Source organism: Ovis aries, chromosome 25, assembly GCF_016772045.2.
Source record: "Ovis aries strain OAR_USU_Benz2616 breed Rambouillet chromosome 25, ARS-UI_Ramb_v3.0, whole genome shotgun sequence".
In the NCBI taxonomy this organism is placed as follows: domain Eukaryota; kingdom Metazoa; phylum Chordata; class Mammalia; order Artiodactyla; family Bovidae; genus Ovis; species Ovis aries.
The window spans coordinates 26987502-27008887 of NC_056078.1; the positions used below are offsets into that span (position 1 = coordinate 26987502).

The window sequence follows — 21386 nt, forward strand, 5'->3', positions numbered from 1 at the left end:
AAGGGAGAGGCTCTTATATACATGGTGACTTTGGGATAAGTCTTATTCCTGCTTTGGGGGTGATAACAACCCCACCTTTTCCTTGCAAGTAGTGCAAGTGCCTTCCAGAGGATCCCAGGCCACAAGGATGCGTGCACCCTCTTGCCCTGGAGCCTGGAGGCTGAGGCCAGTGTCGAGAGGGAAGGGCGTGGGTCCTGAGAGAGAGAGACAGCCCTAGAGGGAGCTCCAGGAGGCGGGGGCTCCATCTCCACCCCGTGTCATGCTGCTGGCCTGGATGCCTCCCCTTGCTCATCAGCAGTCACAGCCTTAATAGGACTTCTATTTATTACCGCTACTCTCCCGGCCCGCTCTGCTCAGGAATTCCATTAGGTTTCCCCGCCAGAGGTGCTTCCCTGCAATTGCTCCTATAGTGAGGCTCTCTCACTGGCCTTACTCCAGGCCTGCGGCCCCTCTCCTGTCAGCTTCTCTCAGCTGTACCCAATCCCCCCAGGGACTCAGGTTCACAAGGGCAAGTGTGTGTGTGTGTGTGTGTGTGTGTGTGTGTGCGCGGACGCATATGCCCAGTCGCATTTCTTACGTGTGTACACATATGATATGCCCTCTTCTCCCACTGAGTCTTTTGGAACCTACCTCTCTGAGATAACTGAAGTATGTACTGAGCACCTATTGTTTACAAGGAGCTATATTTGATCTCTTAAGGAAATCCAGGAAGTGGGATCTTTGGTCCCTGCCCTATGGGGCCAAATGTGTTTATGCAAATATAACATGTAATTTTAAAACATATGCAATAATGTAGAAAGCTGAAACGGTGGAGATAAACAGGTATAAAAACAGATTTGGACATGTTCTCACTCCCCATGGATCATGTTGTATTCCCTCAGAGAGCAGACCCCGTTTAGAGACTGCTGTGTGAATGAGAATCTCAGGAGAAAGTCCCATTTTTGGTTTCAGGCTGATAATAATGCCCAAGGGAAGAGAGACACCAGAAACAGTGTGGTCCAGGGTCTGGTAACTGTAGGCAGTGAGGCTCCAGAGCTCAGCTGAGGGGGAGGCAGGCAGAGACTGGAGGGTCAAGAAAGACTCTGCCCTAAGAGGGGGACTCGGGCTAAGCCTTGGGGTAAAAATAAGGTGGTAAAAGAGTGCTCAGGAGGATAGGGGGCCAGGCTGTGGCCCCCAGAGAGGAGCGGAGAGAGAAAGCTGTACATAGGTCAAGGGAACAGGCAGTAACCTGTGCAACTGATCAGGGATTGTGGAGTAGCCTGCTGGGAAGGTGGGCTGGGACACAGACCTTGGGGAGCCTTGAGTGCCAAGCCAAGGAATCAGCTTGGGCCTGTGTTCAGGGCCAAACCTGCCATTTATTAGCTCCATGACCTTGGATGACTCATTGACCCTTTCTGAGCCTCACTTTGCTCACTTGTGTAATAAAAACAGTCAATTTCTATCACAGGAACAAATTAACCCTGCAAGAGAGTTTATTCTCCCTCAGACTGCTTGTCCAGCCAGGGTAGGCAGGGAGAGCCCCTCGGTGTGGTCACTTAGGTGCACACTCTGCAGGATTGGCGTTGCGGCAGGAGGCAGCCACAGGGTTAAGCACTGGCTCTTCTTTGCTTCATCTCAGAAGTGTGACTTCTGCTGAAGGCCCATCACCCAGCGCTAGGTATGTGCCCCCACCTCGCTACCCGAAGGCCAGGGGATAGAGGTAAGCGGCTAAATATTTGTGTCTGCCACAAAGGACAGCAGCAAGGTGTGTGGAGAGGAGGAGATCAGCTGATAGTGTGTAGGGCTTGGCATGTGCCGGCCACGCCCAGATGTTCACCATATGGGTGCAGGGGGCACCACCCCCAGCAGGGCCCACTCACCTCGATTTGTGGGATTTCAAGGTTATGCTGTGCCCTTGGGTTTTACCTCAGGCTCCCTTCCCTGTAATCCTGTCTAAAGCACCTGCAGGAATGCTGACGGCAGGGCCCCTGATCCGTTGGGGTTTGGCCAGTGTCTCTAACAGTAGAGGACTGGCCTCCTTCCCACAAGGTCACACTTCTCCTGGGCACAGCAAGGTGCAGGGAGAGAGGAGGAGAGGCAGCCCAGACCATCCCACCCTAAGGCCACCTCCAGTTGACCTTAAGTGGAGGAGGAAACTGGGCCCTCCTCCAGTGTCCCAGTAGGGCTGCACCCAGACCACCCCAGATATGGTCCTGGGCTGGTTCCTAAATAAGGAGGGAAATTGCTGTCTCAGTTGCCCTGCTCTTTTGCAGCTCCCATTTCTTCTCCACTCTCCAAACCTCTCGGGGGTGGGGGTCAGATCTGCTCAGGTGAGTGTTCCCAAAGCCTGGTTTTGGGTGCTGATGGTCAGGGCTCAGGTTCCCAGCATGGAGTAATCAGCCACAGGGCCAGCAGGAACACAAGACAGAGGCCGCTGGCACGCACGGCATGGCCCAAGTGTCCCAAGTCTGGAGAAAATCAGAGAACCTCAAAGAGGAAGCAAGAGCTGTTGTAAGGGATTTGTCATCCCTCTGACTTCTCTCGCCGAGGGGAGACTCCATCTGTTGGGATTTGTGTCTGGGCTGAAAGTGACCCTGGATTTGCTAGGTATGGCAGGAGAGTGTTTATCGAGTAGACCTGGAGAAGGGAGAATGAGGAGAGCTCACGTCCCTTTGCCATAGATTCTCCAGGACATGATTCTCCCTTGCACTCACCATGCTTGTGATTTTGCAGTTACTGGTGTAGTGATCTCAAGAGTGTCTGTCTCCCCGCTAGACTGAATGACCGATGGGTAGGAGCAGGTCTGTTTGCTCACCAGTGTAACCACCCAGTGCCTCATACTCTGCCTGGCACTTGGGAGGCACTGCAAAAATATATTTTGGTTGAGTTGAAAGCATGATTGAATGATAAAAGAAGCAATGAAGTAGCCCGAGGCTTTATCCAAACTGAATCATCGTCAGCACCCATATGCTGAAGCCCAAATTCGACTGAGTTTGTGTAGGAAGGTGAGCTGAGAGGTCCACTGTGGGGCAGTAGAGGGTGCTGACGGAAAAGGAAGGAGGAAGCAGTTTAAGCTCTCAGTCAGGCCTTTGTGGCAGCCGTTCCTAAGAAGGATGCTAACCTAATTCGCAAGGACTAGATAATGCCTGCCATCACCTCCAGATTCTGCTCAGCCTCTTGCTGAACCTTGGGCTCTGCCAGACCCTTCAAATGCACCTAAAGGTGCTTGAAAGAGGCCCTTTCTCTGTCCCAAGGACTCCATCTCCATTGTCAAGTCTGGGTAATTTCCTCCCCTTTGTCCAGCTATAGAAAACACAGAAAAGCCAGAGGAGAAAGGGATGAGGTGGGCTGAAACCAACAGCCACCCATTTGCACCTTGTGACAGTTGAGATGCAAATAGATGGTTGTAATGCAGATCACACAAAAAAGTCTCTAGGCACAGGTCCCAGGAGTCAGCCTTGGTATAGGAGCTCATCTCTGAGTTTCAAATTAAAGGCTGCGGCAGCCTCATTCCGCCAGCTGGGCGTTCTCTTGTCTCCTTGCTGATCTCTTGGAAGCCACAGGAAATAACTACACACTTACCTGCTTGGATTCCTACCACATTGTTGCCCACTCCCTTGCCCTCGACGTGATCTCTGCTGTTTCTCCACTTTGGTCAACTTTTCCTCTCCTAGTCGTGCCTGCAGCCCTCCCCAAGTCCTGCCTACAGCTGAGCTAGACACAGGCTGTCGTGTTTTCCCATCTGCATTGATTGGGAGGGTTGGAAGTTTCTGCTCACTTGTCCTAAAAAGCCACTCTTCTATCTGCATTCTGACCCTGAAGGGTTGGGGACTGAAGGCAGGGAGTGTGGAAGCCCATCCATGCAGCTGGCTGCTTTACAAATTCCAGCAAAGGGGTTCTTAAAAAAATATTTGTTTCTGCAGTATGCACGACCCTACCCAGTTGACTGGGCTAAAAATGGAGAATTCTTCTTGCATGCTTGTCAGTAGAAGTACCGTCCATGTTACAGCCTGCCTTTCTTCTCAGGAGTTGGGGGCATTTGATCCACTTTACTTCTGACCCACAGCTTCTTAGAACAGAATTGCTACTGTGCTTAAGAATATGTTTGCAGGAGAGAGGGCTTGGGGTGTAGGGTGGGGTGCCAATATCCTGCCCAGAGAGGTCTCTACTGCCCGGCCCTGGGAATTACAGTCATTAAAGAATGGCCTTCAGACTTCATTGGCCATCCTCTGCCCCTGGCATTTCTAAGGGAATATATTGAAATATACACAGGTGGGGAATGATGCATTCATTCAGTCAGCAAATGCTATTATGTACCTACTGGGTACTCACCACTGGGGAAATGGTGCTGAAGATGTGGTCCCTGCCCTCCAAGAGCTTCTGTTTCATTCTAGTGGGGAAGCTAGAGGAGTAGGCACCAACATCACTACAGGCGGGACTGAAGGTCAGGAAGTCAGGAAACAAGCTGAGTGATGGGTGGTGGATAGAGGGACTGCTTTTGATTCAGGAGTCCTAGAAGGCTTTCCCAAAAGGTGCTCTTGGGGCTACAGTTCAGTGATGTGGAGGGGTCAGCCATACAGAGTTGCAAAGGGTGCTTCCCCGCAAGGGCAGAGGTCCCCTACAAGGGATCCAACCTTGTAGGGATTTCCAAGGAGCAGAGGAGAAGCTGGTGGGGTGGTCCAGGGAGCTTGAGTGAGCAGCAGGAGGTGAGGCTGGTGCTATCATCAGGGGCCAGGCCAGGCCTGCCAGCCACAGGAAGGTGTTCTTCCCTGACTGTGAGCATGGAGGGGAACCAGCTGATATGCTCTGAGTCATGTTTGTTAAGGAGCTCCCTGATGGCTGTGTGGAAAATGGGGGGCTGACAGGGGCCACGGGCGGAAACAGAGAAACACCACACGGAAAACGCTCCCACTTCCACTGCCCACTGTTCCAGCTGGCAGGTGCATCCTGGTGTCTGCCTTGAGGCTCTCCTGCCCTTTAGCCAGTTTCCTCTTAAGTGTTTGCAAGAAGCCAGAGAACCCCAGACCCCTTATAATGAAACCTAAAAAATCTAGAGGAAATGCCTCCAGAGCACTTCTCAGGAGGACACTGAGTGGCCATCTCAGTCTTTGTGACAGAAGCTCTCCCATGTTCAAGTTGACCTGGGGTTTTGAACTCTGGCCATAGCCCTCTGCTACCAGACCTGCCTGGACTGCCCAGGAAAGATGGTGATAGTGGGGGAAGGGAAGCCAGGGCCCACGCCTCCTCACAGAGGGGTTCCAGGCCAGCCTTGTCCTCTCTGTGCCTCAGTGACCACCTCTAGGAAACCATGGGTTGGACCAGTGAGCCTTAAGACTATAAACCCTAACATTCTTTTTGTCCAAGAGGACCTGGAAGAGGAAGGGTGCCTCCCGAAGCTTCCCTAACCACCCCGTACCGCTTCCCAATGTTGGCCCATCCTCTCTCCCCTGTTCTTGCCCCAGTCTGCTCCCCACTTTGGGTTCATAGGCCTGGTACCTCTGTGGGCCTCATCACCCGCCCCCAGCCTCTTCCCCCCACCAACATGCTTCTTTATTTGATACTATCTGGGGTATCCCTTTACGGGTTAGGAAGAAAGAGCCAATTAGAGTTGTTTAAAAATAAGGGCTTCAAAGCCAGACTACCTGGGTTCAAACCCTAACACTGCCTCTTTTGTCCGGGAGTTGGTGATGGACAGGGAGGCCTGGCGTGCTGCGATTCATGGGGTCCTCAAAGAGTCGGACATGACTGAGCGACAGAACTGAACTGAACTGAACTGAACCTTAGGAGACTTGTTTATCCTCATGGATTCAGTTTTATTATCTGCAAAATGGAGGCACTACAGTTTGAAGTCTCATCAGTGGGGTAGATGCACTACCCGGGACCCTTTCCCGACTGGGACTCCACATTGCTGTCAACATGAGACTTCCCAGCGCTGTTCAAGTCTAGATATAGTTGTCACCCCAATCTGGTGATATATACGCTTTTACATCTCCCTATTATTTTTACTTCTTTTCTCTTAATGACTGGATATTGAAATTAAGTCAAATAATCTATAGAAATTGAAACTGTTGGGAAAAAATGGAGGTGGTAATAATACCTACCTCGTAGAACCATTATGAGGATTAAATGGGCTTATATGTGTATTTCAGAGAAGGCAATGGCACCCTACTCCAGTACTCTTGCCTGGAGAATCCCAGGGACGGGGGAGCCTGGTGGTCTGCTGTCTATGGGGTCGCACAGAGTTGGACACGACTGAAGGGACTTAGCAGCAGCAGCATATGTGTATTTAGACGTGCCTGGCCCATGAAAAACACTCTTAAAATCCTACAGATTCTTACTCCCAGCCCTGGAAGATATGTGTATTATTGTGTCACTTCTAGGGAAAAGGAGGTTGAGGTTCGGAGAAGGTAAGGGGCTTCACGGAGGTGGCACAGCCAGTGGGTCTCAGAGCTTGGCCTTAAACATCCCTGTGCTTCTTGCTCGTGCTTCAGGGCTCCCCATTTACAGCCAGGGCCCCCTATTCTCAGAGATCTGGTCCCACCGGAGCAGGTGGGTCCCGCACCTCCAACCTGGCTGGCAGGAAGGTAAGGGGGAGGTGAGACGATGGGGGTGGCTGCACTGCAGGGGTGAACAGGGACACATCTGGCAGGAGCTAATTCCTGTTTCGGGCAGGAGATGACACAGTGCATTTGTTTGAGGGGCACAAGAGAGAAAAACCAGCATTACCCACCTCCCCAAGGAGACAACATCACAGAACAAACAAGTGAAAGAAAGCAAATGATGAGGAGAACCATATTCCAGAATACTGGGCTTATTTGTAGGGATGAGGCGGGGGATGAGGGGGTAGTGAGAAGGAGAGATTGCCCTCATTCTCCTGTCCGTCTTGGCTCTATTTTTATCTATCACCCTCATTTTCCATTCCACGTGTGTTCCAGGCCTGTCAGGGAGCCTGGTCCATAACCTTGTATTTATTTAAATGCATTTTCTCATTCGCTCCTGTTAGTTGGCCTGTCTGGCCTGCGATTCCTCTGGCCCTTCTCCCCACACAGCCCTGCAGGGTTGCAGTGCTGGCCCCTCAAGGCCCTCCCAGACTTCCTTTCAGTCCAGGGGTTCTTAATCCAGGAATGGGAACCTACTGACTCTCCAAGGCATCCTTAACCCTGGATGGAGAAAAATCTGCATCTTTATTTTTGCTCACCTCTACCTGAACTTCTGAGATCTCTTTGATTATGAAATAGAAACAAATCACAGCAGCCTTAGGAGGACCTGTGACTCTGAGCCCAAGAGAAATCTCAGATATTTTCATATCATATTACAAGTGTCACAAGGATCTCAAAATACCATTTACACTCATCACTACTTTGAAATTACAGCATATATTAGACCCGCTGCCAAATCTTATTGTTTCATGCATAAAGAAGCACGTAACTGTACTGTAATACCCTTTTAAAGTACTTCGATAACTGTGTTTCAAGATAATTAATCGACATTGTGGTCCTTTGTATTTTATTTTATGCAAATAAAATGTTATTCTCTTGAAGGGGGTCCGTGGGCTTTACCAGACCTCCAGAGGGTCCATGACACAAAAAAGATGGAAGACCCCTCCTTAATTCCTGTCCTCAGTAACTGCCACCCTTCAGCCCAGCTTTGTCCTCAGGCATTGGCTGTAAGGCCAACCTTCCACTGGTTCTGAGTTGCCATCCTGAACTGAATATCCATTTAGGGTGAGGTGGGTGAGAACAGGGAGGCCATTTTCTCCATGTCACACATTCAGCTGAGGGTCCATTTTCCAACTGTGGAGCTTCCAGGCCACTGTTCACCCAGGCCCCATAAATCCACCGGCCAGCATCTACTTTGCAGTGGCGGCCCAGGAAATAGCGTCCCTGGCACCCCAGGGAGTGATCCCCGCTGTCTTCAGCTCTCCCTATCTGCCACTATGACCCAAGGCACAGACCTCTGCTTCCCTATTTTCCAAAGCAATTTGAGCTAGAAACCAAACTCTAGAAGCACTGAAGAGAGATGAGGGGGTGGCGTGGGGTGGGGTAGGGAGGGGCAGACTGCCAGCATCCATGGAGACAGATGTAGGTTTTTGTTCCCTGTGGATATGCGATTATCCAGTCATCCAGGCCCTTCTTTCCCCTCCATTAGGGAGATAACTGGGATCTGGGAAATCACCCACCTCCCGCCGAATCCCCCAGGGGATATGAAGGCAGTAGATGGAGTGCCTTCAACATTCTGGATGCCTCACCCAGTTCGTGACTTCATCACTGAAGCAAAGCAGCCAGGAGGGAGGGGTTGGGTGATCTGGCCCAGGGAACGAACCAGGCCCATGGAGAAGAGGAGGCCAGCCTAACCCCTTTTCCCCCAGCCAGGTGGCCATCCCGCTGCTCCTCTGAAAGGTTTTCTGCTGGTTCTGTTGCAGAGCAGGGGTTAAGCCCCCCCACAAAGCACAGTCGGCACAGCTGGGACCTGAGTGAACACTGCCTCTGCAGCGGGCAGGGGTCTGTCTGCACGACCTCAGCCCTGTCTTGGCTTCATTCCGAGGGTTCCTCTCTCAAGATTTAGGCTCTCCAGGAAAACATCTGTTGACTTCAAAGCAAAGCCACTCTGAAAGGGAAGCCAGGGGGAGCAGGGCGGCCCCATTAGTGCTTTTTCCCATTAATTTCTCCCCAGTTGCCTTGGCTGAGGTTCTTATTATGACGACGATGATTATTAGGATTTTTCTGTGCGTGGCCGCATCCTGTGGTGTGATTCCTCCCAGCATGCTAAGCTCTAGCTTCTCCCAGGACCAGAGGGTATCCTCAGCGTGATTCAGACACCTCCTAATTTAGTCTCACTGTAAATCTAATTAGCATGCTATTTACACCAGGCACCTTAGCCTTGGCGGCGGTGTGAAGCAGTGCCAGCACTCATACTTCACTCCTCCCCACCCCAGTACCTGTGGCCCTGAAGTCCCTGCCAGCCGCTGGAGGTCATCGTCCATGTTGTATCTGGGGGACTGCTCCTCTCTCACTCAGCTCCCTTTCCCACACCCACACTTCCCCTTGGAAAGTATCGTTTTATCCTCAGAGTCGTGCTGCCTAAAAGCAGCAGCTGGCCTCCCTGAAGACCCCCACCCAGATCAGAAACAGAACTAACAACCTTCACCCTGTCTCCGTTGCTGCTTGGCTGGGTCATGCCCACTCTGGTGCCCCTTCACCATGGGCCCTGGTGAGCCCAGCCTCACTCCAAATCGTGGTTTCTAACTCCCACCCTCCCCCGCCTGCCCCATTCGCCACCCCACATCACGGCCCCAGTAGCAATTGGTGGTTGTCTTGCTCATCCCCGACTTGAAGGGTAAGGGTAAGCACAGTGTGGCTGGGCGCTATGGCTGGTGACCCTCCCCATCACCATGATCATGGGCTGGGAAACCTCCTTGTCAGCAGGCATAGGGAGCGCAGGACCCCACAGGGCAGCTGCAGTGAGGCCGGCCACCACGGAGGGCAGGGAGCCTCCTCACCTGCTTTCCTCTTTCCCAAGAGGGGAGAATGGTGCAGGAGTTGGGTGGGAGAGGGTAGGAGGCCTTTGATGCCAGGCAGGGTTTCGTGGCTGTATCGTCACTGTCCATGAAGGCCTGGGAGGGACCTTTCCTCCTTCCTCTCTAGGCCTTAGTTTCCCCAGTGAATTTGAAAAAAGAATTGGAAGTGAGAGAAGTTTTTGAGATGAGTATTGCCGAATGCACACGTCCCAGGTTGGAAAGATGTTCTGGCGCAGAGCAGAGCATGTTTCCTCTCTTCCATCCTGATGAGGGCCCAGAGCCTGGCATCAGCAGGCACGTGTCACCTCTGCTCTTTTCACATGAGCTCGATGGGCTCGGAGAGGAACCTTCTACATGAGGTCACAGAGCAGGCACACAGCGGCTAGCGAAGCTTGCTGTGGAGTGAGCGCCCAGGCCAAGGGCAGGAGAGGGATGCCCCAGAGCAGCTCCCGCATTGAGTGGAAGGCGGGAATTGATCATTTGTTCATTTATTCAGCAAGTATTTGTTGAACACCTACCGCGTCCCACGTGCTTTTCTGGGCCCTGTTCATAAGTGAGCACACAGCCGAAGCCCAGCCCTTGGGCAGGAGAAGACTAAAGAAGCAAATCGATGTATATTATATGTCAAGTGGTGAGAGGAGCCATGGAAAAAAAGCCAGCAGCGTGAGGGGCCTGAGGGAGTGCTGGGGAGGAGAGGGGGTCAGAGGAAGTCTCTCCGATAAGATGATGTGTGTGGAGAGACCTCAGGGAAGCGGGGGTGGGCTTTGTGGGTATTTGGAGGAAGAGCATTCCCAGCAGAGGGAGGAGCTGGTGTGGTGGCTGTGAAGCCGCAGCGTGGCTGCAGCGTGAGCAGGCCTGTGGGTAGCGCAGGAGGCGGACAGGCCTGGCTGTTGTCAGGGCTCAGCAGGAAGGCAGTGAGCAGCGAATGAGGGACTTGATCTGGCTCAAGGTTTTCAAGAGGACAGACTCTGAAAACAGCACAAATACCCAGCACCTGACGAGTGGACAAACAAATGTGGCGTGCAGTGAACTACTGTAGAGCTGTCACAGTAATGAAGGTCTGGTCCACGATGTAACGCAGAGCCTGGAAAGCAGGATGCTAGCTGAAAGAAGCCAGATGCAAAAAGTCACCTCGTGGGTGATTCCATTTCCATGAAGTGTCTAGAACAGGCAAATCCGTAGGGACAGAAGGCACACCCATGGTCGCAGGGGCTGAGGGAAAGGAAATGAAGAGGGATTGTTTATGGTACAGGATTTCCTTTCAGGGTGATGAAAATGTTTTAGAACTAGATATAGGTGGCAGTTGTACAGTATCGCAAATATACTCAAAACCGCTGAGCTGCACACATTAAAACGGCTAAAGTGACCAATTGTATCTCAATTCAAAAACTGTAAGAATGTGCTGGCTGCCTGGGTTCACAGACACAGCAGAGCAGGGCCATTCCTAGGAGGGAAAGGCAGTAAGATGTGTGCAGGGGTAGGGAGTGTACAGCTCCAGGGCCTGGTCTGAAGGGAGAGGATTTGCTGGGGTGGAGAGGGGGTGAGGGTCACTGGACTATAAAGAAAGCTGAGCACTGAAGAACTGATGCTTTTGAACAGTGGTGTTGGAGAAGACTCCTGAGACTCTCTTGGACTGCAAGGAGAACTAACCAGTCCATCCTAAAGGAAATCAGTCCTGAATATTCATTGGAAGGACTGATGCTGAAGCTGAAACTCCAATAATTTGGCCACCTGATGCAAAGAACTGACTCATTTGATAAGACCCTGATGCTGGGGAAGATTGAAGGCAGGAGGAAAAGGGGATGGGACAGAGGATGGGATGGCTGGATGGCATCACAGACTCAATGGACATGAATTTGAACAAGCTCCGGGAATTGGTGATGGACAGGGAGGCCTGGCGTGCTGCAGTCCATGGTGTCGCAAAGAATCAGACATGACCAAGAATCGGACATGACCAAGCCACTGAACTGAACTGAAATGAACTGAGAATGACTGCAGGAGCTCCTTGAGCAGTTAGGAACCTGGAGTTTTACTTCCTGATACGGTGAAGCAGCAGCTTTGGTAAGGAGAAGGCAGAAGCTATAGGTTAGCCTTCAGCACGTTAGGTTTGACCTGCTTGTTAGCATTCAGATAGAAGTGCCAGGAAGCCAAGTAGGAAGCAGGAGCGTTGCCAACGTCTGAATCATAGTTAAAGTCACAGGTCTAACTGGGCTTACCTAGGAAAGGGGTATAGGTAAACTAGAGAGCAGGGCTGGGGGCCACGCAGCCGGAGGGCGCCTCAGAGTTAGGGGAGATGAGAGTGAACCAGCAGAGACACTGAGAAGGAACCGCCACCGAGGGAGGAGGAGCACCAAGAGGGAGCATTGAAGGACAGGAGACCGATTGAGGCAGTGGAGCGGAGAGGGAGCAGGCAGCTGCCTGAGCGTCTACCAGTAGTCCCCAATTAGCATACGTGTCTGTGTTTACTTTTCTCTTTTCAGCGTAAGGACTCTTAATTACCCTCATTAGGGAATGCCCAGATCCACTAACATTTACTGAGCAAGCCCACCAGGCTTTGTTTTTTTCTTTTTAATCCACTTAACTGTCTTCTTGAGTCCACCTTCAAAGCTCTACCCAGTACACCAGGATGGCCCGACTCTTAGAGGGATGCAGGGCTTCCTCTCCTAGCTCCGCATCCGGGCAGACATGCTAACTCATCCTACAGGAACGGGAGTGTGCTGAGATACACAGGCTACCGAGGTGAAGTGAGAGTCAGATGGATCTCCCAAGGCATTCTGCTGAGCCAAAGCAGCCAGCCTCAAAGGCTGCTTCCACGTGATTCTGTGACATTCTCACAAGACAAAACTCTAGTGACAGAGAACCCATCAGTGGTTCCTAGGGGTTTCAGGGTAGGAGAGGATGACTGGAAAGAAAGAGCACAAGGGAATTTGGGGTTGGGGTGGACGTCCGTAGCCTGGTTGTGATGGGGGAAGCCAAGCTATGTGTTCTTAAGTTTATAGAACTCTGTGCCCCCAGATGTGAATTCCACTGCATGTTCATTATAAAATTTATAAAAATGTATGTTACTGAAGACTTCTCCACCCTCATCCTCCCAAAAGAGATGATGTGAAAGCACCAACATAGATAACACTGCTGGTGGACTTCTGCACTCAGCGCTGTCCTTCCCTCCACTTCGCTTAATCCAGCACAGATGTAACGCCGCCCTCCTATAAAGCGAGAAAGGGAGGCTGGAGGGCCACGAGTGCCACAGTGAGTCTGAACCTAACTCAGCAGGCAGTTGGGAGCCATCGACAGTTCTTGAGTGCAAGTGGTACCCTCAGAGCCGATTCCTCTTTAGGTTGGCTGATCTGGACAGAAGGAGAAAGAGGACAGAGACCAAGAATGATGGCAGATAGCACTAATGGATGAGGCCAGATGTGGGGTCTGTGCAAAAGGTGAGGGCTGGAGTGAGGCTCAGGTTTAGAATCCCAGGGATGGAGGTGGCAGAAGCTCAGGGGGCAGGCCAGGGCAGAGGCTAGAGGGAAGAAAAGGTGGCAGCTGCCACCATCTGCCACCATGCCCAGGTTCCTGGTTTCATCTTTCCCTGAACTTAGTTCTTTATCTGAATTCCCTCCATCACCCTCATCTGCTCTCTCTCTGAGTCTCTGTGTTAAAGACTCAATTTTCAGATTTTTTTCCGCACACCCATATATTCACAGATACGCCATGCAGCTCATTCACTCATGCCTGTATTGCTTTGTCTGTTTAACCACAATTACTATGTGTCCAATACCTGTGTGCCTAGAAAGGCATGGCATGGGTCATATAGACTGTGCTCTTTGCACACCTGAGCTGTACCTGGGTTTGACTTCAGGATGCCCCGGGGCAGTTGAGTGACACTGTTATCAGGCATGGTCACCCGTCTGCCTAGAGCCCAGTGCCCTGTTCCAGCCCAAGATGCTTTCCATAGGGCACTTATGGTGCCTGTGTTCTGAGGGAAGGGGCCCCAACGCTGGGCAGTCCACCTGGGCAGAGGGCTGGGAGCAGGAAAATGAATTCACCCACTCCCTTCCGGCTCCCAAGACACCCAGGGTCATGGCCTCTAAACAGTCTTGAGTTCTACCCACCCCACCCCACCCCAAGCCTCTTGAGGCAATGGGATCCCTCTCAGCCCCCCTCCCTGCCACCCAGAGCACGCTGAAGGTGGACTGACTATTGGAGAGGCAGAGGAATATAAAGTGGCGTGATTAGCAGCAGGCAGAGTCCCCCTCCTGATTTCCATAAGGCGTTTAGATTTCTTTGCCTTGCCACATTTCTCTCTCTGTGGGAACAGGCAAAGAGTTTTAGCATGGTAAATCGACAGAGCCAGGCAGCTGCTCCGTGCAAGGCCCACTGCCAGCTCTACAGCCTGCCCCTCCCTGCTCTGAAGCTGAGGACAGGCCCCTCCACCAGCGCCAGCGAGGCTCATCCTCCTCCGGCTGCCGCCATGCCCAGGAGGCCATATGACCTTCTGCGGAAGGTGCCCCGAGGAAGGGCAAGATGATTCTGGCCTTGGGGCAGACTGGGATGCACACCCTTTTATCCTGCATTTTGGCCTGTTCGCCCTGCACCTCTGAGTACACTTACCCTTTAGCGCACTGCCCCAACCCCAGCCAAAATTCTGGTGCAGAGTTCGCTGGTGGAGCGAGAAAGGGAATTAAAGCCAGGTATGTGAGTGAGGTCCAAGTTGGAAGATTCTGATCAGAACAGCAGACTTTATTATTAGAAAACTGGCCGCATACTGGCAGGCTGGGCCACGAGGACTCTTCAAGCTTTCCACTGAGGGCAGGTTCCTTAAAACAGGGTCCCATGCAGGAGGGAGGGAGGGAGGGAAGGATGGGGGAAGGGGCATGGCCTGGATTCCTTGGGATCTTGTGGGGTGGAGCATATTGTTCCAGAATTAAGAGCTCAGGTCTCATGAATCTCACTTGGTCCCTCTACCCTTTACATTCAAGGTACCAATCCAGTACCTCTGGCCTGGGCAGCAGTCCCCTGCATGTATGGGCCTGGAAAGGTCCCTTCCACATAAAGCTTGCTGTTCGGCCACACCCACAGGCACTGTTAAGGGGAGCCTAGTCTCCAGTGTTCTTACCTGGAGACTCCCAGGGACGGCGGAGCCCAGTGGGCTGCCGTCTATGGGGTCGCACAGAGTCGCACATGACTGAAGTGACTTAGCAGTCCTCCCGACCAGTACCCCCTGAAGCCACTTTGTTTCAGTAAGTACCCACTGGGCTGATTGCCCAGGCCCCTAGAGGTCCAGGGCAGCCTAAATAAAGATTTTGATCCCACCAGAAATGACTGTTTGCCTGGGACATAGAAATGAGGTCAGAGTGGCTGGTTCCGTCTCTGGGGGTGGTACAGTTAGCTTTGCTGTATCCAATGGACACCAGTGGCACCTGTGATCCACAGACACCAGGGCTGAGCAAAGGCTGCTAGTCAGCCATGTACCCATCCTCATTGGTAAGGACCAGCTCCTGGTGTGAGCTACTTGGGGGCTTGAGCCTCTAAAGTGAGCCCAAGGGCTGGTGTGGTTAGAACTAGATGCTTAGACTCCTTGTTTTCCACACCCAGTGGATGCCACACCTGAGCAGTGGTGCCAGCTGGCCCCTGCTGGGCTCTCAGACTCTCCTTATAGAGTGGGGAACCTATTGTAATTTTTCTGAGATTGCCAAGGTTATAGCACTTTAAACCAGCATCCTGGGAACACTCTTGGTCCCAGACAGACTGGAACAGCTGGTCAACAAGGGGCAGTGCCCATCATCGCCGATAGAGGCTTGAGAGGGGACCCACCCCAAGGCTCTGAACCAGACAAGCCTGGAACACAGAAGAGAAAAGAACAACAGAGCTGAGCTCCCACTGTGTGATGTGGGCTTTGCTGGGCCACTGGAGTTGGGACTCAGTGCCCAGGGACAGGACGGGGCGGGGACAGGGGCACAGAAAGAGGCCATCAGGTGTAACTGGGCTTTGGAAGTGTGAGATCCCCACAGTGCACTAGGGTAGTGGGCTGCAAATTAGGAAAACAGAATTTGAAAGTGTCTGTCCCTCCTTTACATTAATGCAAGGACCCAGTGCTCACTGTATGTCACTCATCTCCCAGCAGTGCTGGGACTGGCTGTAGGACTGACAGACCAGATCCCTCTGGAGAGAGGGGGAGACGTGTGCACGAGCAGGTGAGGAGCACCTGCCCGCCTCGCGCCCTCTCCTGTAGGCGAATAGTACACACGTCTGCTAGCAATGGAACTGACAGCTCTCTAGTATTCTTTCCCCAAAGTGCCAGCTGCCAATCGGATTGCATTAGATTTCACAGAGGTTTTTGCAATACATGGAATTCACCAGCAAATTACTCTTAAAGAGGGAAAATCAATCATTTGGAGCAGAGATAAGCTGAAGGCAAGGCAGCCTCGGATTGATCCCGTCTGTGCAGGCGTGTGTGGAATTCAACAGATAACCTGCGGAGAAGAGGGTGGGATCTGCGGAGAGAGGAACCGAGGAGGAGGAGGAGGAGGGAAGGAAGAAGAGCTGGAGGTAGACGGTAAAGCAGAGAGGGAAGAAATGAAAAGGAGATGGCGAGAGGGGAGGGGAGGAAGGCAGGAAGAAGAGGGGCAGAAAAAGAAGAGAGAAATGATGGAGAGGGAGAGGAGGGGCGAGAGGGAAGGAGTGGACAGAGCGAGCAGTTGGAAAGAGCACAGAAGGCCGTAATAACAGGACCTTGGAAAGCACCCGGTCTATGCTCCCCATTTCACAGGTCAGAAAACTTAGGTCCAGAGAGACAAAAGGGCCTGCCCCAGAGAGTAACGGCAGATCCAGAGAAACCTGGTTTTCCTGACCTCAGGCTCACGGTGCTCAAGGGTCCAAACCACACAGAAATTTGGGAAAGGGGTATAGGTGAACTGAGAGCCCCAAACGAGGTTTGTCCTCCACGCTGTTGCACCCTGGGAGCCCTCTCAGGCCAAGGCCGACTGGGACAACTGGTCAACTAGGGACAGGACTCAGCATCTCGGATTCAGGCCTAAGTGGTGGCCCACTCCCAGGGAAGAAAAGCTGAGGTTCTGAGCCAGGCAAGCCTGGAATGCAGAAGAGGGAAACACAGCAGAGCTGAGTTCCCACCGTGTGGCGTGTGTGGGCTTTGCTGGGCCCCTGAGTGGGAGGGGCACAAGGAGACAGAAGGTGGCTGCTCACCCAGCAGTTACCCAGGAGGCGCCAGCATCAGTTCTCCTAGACTCTGGACCTTGGAAGGTCCCTGGGGATTGAGGCAGGGTTAGCGGGTGGAGGCAGTGGCAGCACAGGGCTTCTCCCCATTACCCCTGGACTCTGACTTCACAGTGGGCTCCTGGTGCAGTGGACCTGGGGTAGCTGCCCCCGTGGGCAGGTGGGGCCAGAGCAACTTGGTGTCCCCCTTAAATGTAGGGGCTAGAGGGAGAAGCAGCAAACTTTGAGGTGAAGGGGCGAGGAGAGGCCAGCTCCCTGCTGAGTTTACTCTGGCATGTCTGATTGGAGTTAATTAAGTGAAAGGATAGACAAAGGGGTGATAAAGAATACATCTTCTATGGACTTTGATTTTCTGTCGCTCAATAGCATGGATTAGACAACAGGGCACAGTGGAGGAGGGAAGGAGACCTAGGGCCCCTTGCTTACAGCCAAGCCTTTGTCCTTCTCTGCCTGCTACCTTCATTCCTGGCCAAACCAAGGTCTAGAAATCAGCCCCACCCCAGGAGTACTCCCCCTTCCCTTCTAGAACAATAATAAGCACTCTCCTTTGTTGAGCATTTACTCTGTCCCAAGCACTTTACTAAGATTTTGCAGCTCACCTATAATAGCCCCATCAGGTAGCCTTCATTATTCCCACTTTGCAGATGAGAAAGTTGAGGCTCAAGGAGGTAAAGTTGTGCCAAAAAAAATCACACAGCTGGAAAGGGTATTACCTGTATCTGGACTCAGGTCTAACTCCAAAGCCACCATTGAAGTTTAGGGCCTCACACCCTGGAATCACTGGTCAAAGGGCTCTTCCCTGGCTGGCCCAAGTTTTGGACAGGGCTTCTGTGAGGGTAGCACTGACTCCATGGGCCCATCTCCACACTCCAGACCTCCAGCCCCCTTCCCACCTCAGGGTGTCCCACCAGCTCACAGAGCCCTCTCTGTGCCTTTGGAGTGGTCCCTGGCCCTTCTTCATTGTGACTCACACACTGCAAAGTCACTAGTCCCCCCTGCATGCGTGTGACCCTAGTCCTTCCTCTGCTTCTGGAAGGAACTGAGGTGCCCTTCAGGACACCTTGTGGTTCATAGGATAGATGAGGGCCCCCTAGCATTTGGGTACAAAGGAAAAATACACACAAGGCTCTTGCCATTAGGGAGACTCCTTTCTTAGGCAAGAAAACATAATCCACAGGTCACCCACCAAAACCTGGTGAGGCAGAGAGACAACACTGCTGCTTAATCCTATGGGTTATGCTTTATTCTCCCCACTTCACAGATGAAGAAACTGAGGCTCCATCAGTAGAAGGTCACACAGCTAGGAAGCAACAGAGCCTGTTTTCCCAACTCCAAAAGCTTCTCCCCACTACGTTACACCACTGGATCACCAGCCCAGCCATGACCCTGACCAACAAGCAGAGGGAGATGAGCATCTCCAAGGGGCAAACTGGTGCCGCCGTCAGCAGGGACCTGCCTCAGGATGGGGAGAACCCAGCAAGAGTCGGAGGGATGAAGGAGCCTGGGGGCTAGGTCAGGCCTTCCTCCTTTGGGGCACAGGGTCATCTGCAGAGGGAAGTACCAGGGGATGACTGCGGGAAGCCACATCCAGAGAGAAGTCAGGTGCAGCTTCTGAGAGCACACAGGACAGCCCCAAGCAGGCTTAGTGGCCTGACAGGGCAGAATCCGCTCCCCAGGAGGAGGGAAGGGCCCTACATATGGCAGCTGTCAGCCAGTGTGAATCCCACCCCGGCCTCTTCCAGGGTTGTTGTGAACACTCAGTGAGCTAATAGTTGCAGTAAACTCTCAATACGTAGTTGAAAACGACATTGGGTCCATCATGGAGCCAATGTTAGCTGTGGGAGCTGCAGAGAGGTGAGGTGAGAGCGTCCCTGCCGGGCAGTGTCTGCTCTGACTGCTCTCAAGGCCAGCCCTCCACTTCCAGGAGGCAGGGGGAGGCAGCCCCTTCTGGCAGCAGCTGATAACTTGGGCCAGGGGCTGGCGTGCTGCCCTCCATGGGGGGTGGCAAGACTTCAGTCACCAGGAGCAAAGCAAATCATAGCTTGCTGCATGGGGTTGGGGGAGCGAGGAGTGATTTCATGCGTCCTTCTCCCTCCAATAAGTAAATAAAGCCGAACTGTCGCAGCCCCACGGGCAGCCAGGCGGCTCCCCAGCCTGGTGCGGGGAGGGCAGTCGCTGCAGCTCGGCTCTGGGACCCGCGGCTGCCAGCTATCAGCCTTCTCATCGCCTCTCCCAGCTGGAAAAGAATTTAATCCACCGGGCTCCACTCCACACACACTGGGACTCCTTTTGATGTTTCTCTTTATCTTTCCTCCCAACAAAATTGCCCCTCGACAGCTCCAAGAGGGCCTCTTGCCTCTCCCCACCTCCCTCCTTCCCTGCCTCACCAACTAGCCTGGCAGCAAGCAAAGAGCAAGGGCGTGGAGGAGACCCAGCCAGGACTGGGAGAAGCAGGCGTACCCTCTGCCATCTGACTGCCCTCCCCTCTACCTTCTCCCTGATCTTAGGAGAGGCATGCTTTGCCCCTTGGGCCACACTCCTGGCATTTAGTGAATATAGGAAGGGTTCTCCAGTGCCATCTGATGCCAGTTCTTTGCACCCATGAGGACAGTGTTCTGGAGAGGGAGTAATATGCAGGAGACCAGGAGAGCAGGGTGGTGAGGGGCTTAGACTCTATGAGTCAGTACTGACCCAAGCTGTCCATCTTGAACAAGTTACCCTCTCTGGCTTCAGTTTCCCTCTCTGTAAAAAGGGGTGGACCGATGCCAATGTCAGTGGGATGTTGTAAAGATTCTGGTTAAGGTATGGGAAGCACATGGTGGGGGCTTGGTATATGGAAGTGGCTGTTCTTGAAGGCTCTGGGCCAAGGGCTGCAATTCATAGGGGGTTTGCACCCACTTAGCGAACCAGGTAAGAATCCCATACACACATCCCAAGGGACTGAGAGTCACAAGCCAAGTATCTCTTGGCAGATTCTGGAAGGGGTAGGCTGAGCATTTGAGAGAATTTAGCCAGAGGGGTCCTGGGGTCTCAGGACAGCCGTATGAGGGGTCCTGACAGCTGCAGGATCAAGCCTAGTGCACCTCATCCCCTGGTGGCAGATCAAGGGAAGGGAAGAGATCTCATTCCTTGAGACCCAGAGATCTCACCTGAAGGGGCAGGAAGCCCAGTGCTCTTACCTGGCCAGGTGCTCGCTCTGAATCTGCACTGAGCTCAGCACCACCTTCCCAGGTGTCCCCTCCGCCCCTCTGTCTGTGCGCCACGGTCTCAGCCCCACTCCGTCCTCTCTGCAGCCTCTCATCCGCCACATCTCGCTGGTCAGTTTTCTCACTGCTCCGACTTGCTCTGCACCCCGCCACCAGCCTTGCTGTGTCCAGCTGATTCTCAAACATCAGTGCGTATCAGAACCCCTGGAGAGTCTGCTAAAAGAGTGCTGGGCCCCACCCCCAGAGTTTCTGAGTGTGACCCCAGATTGTGCATTTCTGACAAGCCTCCAGGTGATGCCACTGGTCCCACAGCGCACCCGGAGAACCGCTGCTCTGAGTAGTCCTCATCCTTGGGTGCCCGTTGGAGTGAGTAGCCTGAGAGCAGCGCAAGCTCCTGACGTCTCGTCTCCTTCACCCCGAGTCTGATGTCCTTGGTCTGGAGTGCAGCCTAGCCATGGGGGCACTTTAAAGCTCCCCCAGCGGTGTTGATGTGTGGCTGGTGGGTAACCAGCTGCCCTGCTCGCCCTTCTGGGTCCCTGCGGGTGCTCCAGGCTGCCCTCCCTGTCCTGCCTGAGGTCTTCCCTGACTGTGCAGCGTGGTTCCCTGAAGACCCTGGAAAAATGCAGCTTTCTGGGCCCCACCCCTGAGAGTGACTCAGTGGCCCCGGGCCTCTGTTTCTTCTCTAGCTCCACTGGCAGTTCTGATGTGCAGCCAGGTAAGGAGGGCTGTGCGGGTGTGATTTGCACTTGGCCACCAGGTTCATCTTCCTTTTTAAACCCTGGTGTCCCCACTGCACATGGACACAAGGCCAGAGCCCTCCAGATGGTGCCTGCGGTGGGCCCTCAGGAGAGACACAACCCCCTGATACCCCAACAGTCTCCCCAGTTTCCATACACGAACCCTTTGCAGTCAGCTCGCTTGTCTGCCTCCTTATTAGGTATTCATTCCCCTCTCCGCGCCTTTGTTTAGACCAGTCCTTCTCAAATGGCGGGCTCAGACCAGCAGCAGCGGGAGCATCACCTGGAACTTGTAAGAAATGCAAATTCATGACCCTCCCCCCACCCCCGCCCCAGACCTACCAATCAGACATTCCTGGAGGAGGGAGGGCAGCAGTCTGTACTTTACCAAGCCTCCAGGTGATTCTAATACACACTGAGGCCCAAGGACTTCGTGTTTAAAGCCACTTTCTCCACCTGGAATCCTTTTTCCCTTCATTCCTAAGACAACCCCTCTCAGGGCAGCCACTTCCGCTGGCGTTCTCTTAGATTCGGCCGCGGAGTGCTCAGCAGTGCCATCTCGGTTTGCTCAGTCCACTCACACTGCTGGCTGAAATGCCAGTACCTGCCCCTCTCACCCGGGAGCTGCATCTGGGGGACTCCCACGTCAGGCCCCAACTCTGCCTCCCTTGGTCTGGAAGGCACCCGGGCCTGGGCGCCCGCCTCTGTGAGTTCCATTTC

At 53.1% G+C, this 21386-nt stretch overlaps 1 protein-coding gene across 1 annotated transcript in view; it reads left to right on the forward strand.

Moving 5' to 3' along the window:
• The window catches only part of LOC132657144 (cadherin-23-like), a 349318-nt gene that overhangs the window by 222977 nt on the left and 104955 nt on the right, over window positions 1–21386 (forward strand). The window lies entirely within an intron of this gene.